Below are 2,521 nucleotides of genomic sequence, written 5' to 3' on the forward strand. Positions count from 1 at the left end.
TGCGGGTTGTAGTTACTCCGCGGTTGGTATGACTGCTGTGGTGGTGGTTGGTAATGTTGTTGTGGTGGTGGAGGGTGTTGAATCTGGTGGGGGTTCTGAACATTAGTTGGAGTACGGATTGTTCTGCTTGTAGGATTGGAATGAATTGCATTGTTCGATAGAGCTCCTACATTCCGGTGCATAATGACCTTGCATCCCACAACTATTACAGACATTGGCAAACTGAGCACTCATTGCGGCGACACTAGCCCTTGGGTGGACTGGGAAGATGCATTTTGCATATTATCCAGCTTGTGATGTAGGGCAGTTAGCTGAGCAGTAAGCTGTTCAATAGAATTCATCTCATGCTTGACACCCCGGTCGGCAAAACCTCTAGGATTCCCATACTGGGCATTATGATTGGCTATTTCCTCGATAACCTCCATAGCCCTAGGCACCTCAAGTTGCATGAATCTCCCACTGGCAGCTGAATCCAAAAGACACCTAGACTCATTACCCAGACCATTGTAAAACTGTTGAATCAAGAACCAGTCGTCCATGCTATGGTGTGGGCACTCTCTCTTTAGATCCTTGAACCTTTCCCAGACTTCAAACAAACTCTCGTCTGCTCGTTGTGTAATGGAAATTATCTCTCCCCTTAGACGAGCCGTCTTCTCAGGTGGGAAGTATTTCACATAGAAAGCAAGAGCCAAAGAATCTCAGTCGGTGATTTTCATAGCTGCGCGGTTGAGACTATTAATCCATAGCTTTGCCTTCCCACTCAATGAAAATGGAAAGAGTATCTCCATAGTCTTCTCTGGTGTTAAATTCTTCTGCTTAATGGTGGAACAATACTGAATGAAAGACTGAATATGGAGATTAGGATCTTCACCATTTTCCCCCACCGAATTGGTGTCTCTCAATCATATTTATCAGCTGGGGTTCAATCTTGAAATTCTCGACCGCAATAGAAGGCATGATCGCCTTGGGAAGCACAGACAGACTTGGCTTAGAATAGTCTGTAAGCCTTGGCACAGGCTGGGGTGGTGGTGGTGGTGCTTGGTCACCCATCTCTGAATCTGTATGGAATAGATTGCTAATCAGATAGTCGGATTCAGAGTCAGAATAGTCTCTCAACTGTTCAACGAATCTACGCCGTCTACGAAAGGTCCGTTCAGGTTCAGGATCGAACGAAGTCAGATCACTGGTATGGACAGTCCTGGGCATAAACAAGCAAAAAACTAGAAAACAGTCGTGAGATCCGATCTCAAGGAACGGGGGTTCCTTGAGAATAAAGTAACAAACAATAATCTAGAAATAACAATTAATAACAGAAAATAAAACCGTTTCCCCGGCAACGGCGCCAAAATTTGACAGGCTAAATCGCACTCCTATCAAAGATAAACCTAACGTTCACCAACTAAAAATATAGCAAGGGAAGCAGGGATCGTATCGACAGGGAAACAGGCGTTCTTTCTACTATTAAAAGGCTAATCTAGACTACTGGTAACAAGAGTTGGATTGGTTTGTGTATTAAACTAAAACAAGTAATCAAATCGGAAAATAACAATATTAAGGGAATTTAGGGCAACGGTTCACCATAAATGCAGATCGGGATTGGACAATGGACAATAACAATCAATCAATAACCATAACTAGGAAAACATGCATCTCTCGAATCTTATGAATTCCTTAGGATAAAACAACTAGCAGGCTCTCGCTATGTACTAGAAATAATTCCTATCTAATAGCCACAGACCAAAAACATCAGATTTATACCTCTCGGCGCATAATCCAAGGTTAATCAAACTCAAATCAAAATAGTCCGGCCGAACAGAATTGACGAGCAATAATAATAAGCTATAGAAATTATAATCAATCAATCAAATATCATGTCCACATATAATCCCCAATCATGCATTCATGGATCCCCTTAAACCCTAGAAATTAAACTACTCACTCATGATAATAAATAACAAAGCAATCAACATAATTGAAAACATGATTAGAGCGATAAAATAAACTAAAGCAAGAAATAATACCGGATTAAAAGACAATGGAATAATAAAACTTGAATCTTTGATTAAAATTAAAACTAAGTGTTTGGAGAAATAGAGAGAACTAAAAAATAAACTAAGTAATTAAAACTAGAATAATAAGATGTCCCCCAAAATAATAAAAGCTAGTTTATATAGTTTGCCTAAAATAAAGCCTAAAAAGGGAAAAGAAACCACGCGAAAAAGCTGCAGAGGTTGGCGTCGCCCGATCGGGCGATGTGCTCGACAGTCGGCCCGATCGGGCCAAATTCCGCCCGTTCGGGCGGTTTGCGAAAGGTGAACAGCTGCTCTCTTTTGGCCGCCCGATCCGGACCGGGCGAAGTGCGCCCGATCGGGCACGCGTTGATGACTTCAAATCTTCTTCTTTCCGCCCGATCTTTGCATTTCGCCCTCAGCTCAAAGGGCGATTTGCCATCTTCAATTTCCTTCGCCCATATCACCGAGTCTAACCTTCGGGGCTCAATCATAAGCATCTAAGGCTCCCG

General features: G+C 42.3%; 1 non-coding gene across 1 annotated transcript; it reads left to right on the forward strand.

Annotated features, from left to right (window-relative positions):
• Positions 1–537: 537 nt before the first annotated feature.
• LOC130460391 (small nucleolar RNA R71) lies at positions 538–644 on the forward strand. Its single transcript, XR_008920268.1, has one exon. It is a non-coding gene; the product is annotated as a small nucleolar RNA R71 (small nucleolar RNA).
• The last annotated feature ends 1,877 nt before the right edge of the window (positions 645–2,521 follow it).

This window comes from Spinacia oleracea, chromosome 4 (genome assembly GCF_020520425.1).
Source record: "Spinacia oleracea cultivar Varoflay chromosome 4, BTI_SOV_V1, whole genome shotgun sequence".
NCBI classification, from domain to species: domain Eukaryota; kingdom Viridiplantae; phylum Streptophyta; class Magnoliopsida; order Caryophyllales; family Amaranthaceae; genus Spinacia; species Spinacia oleracea.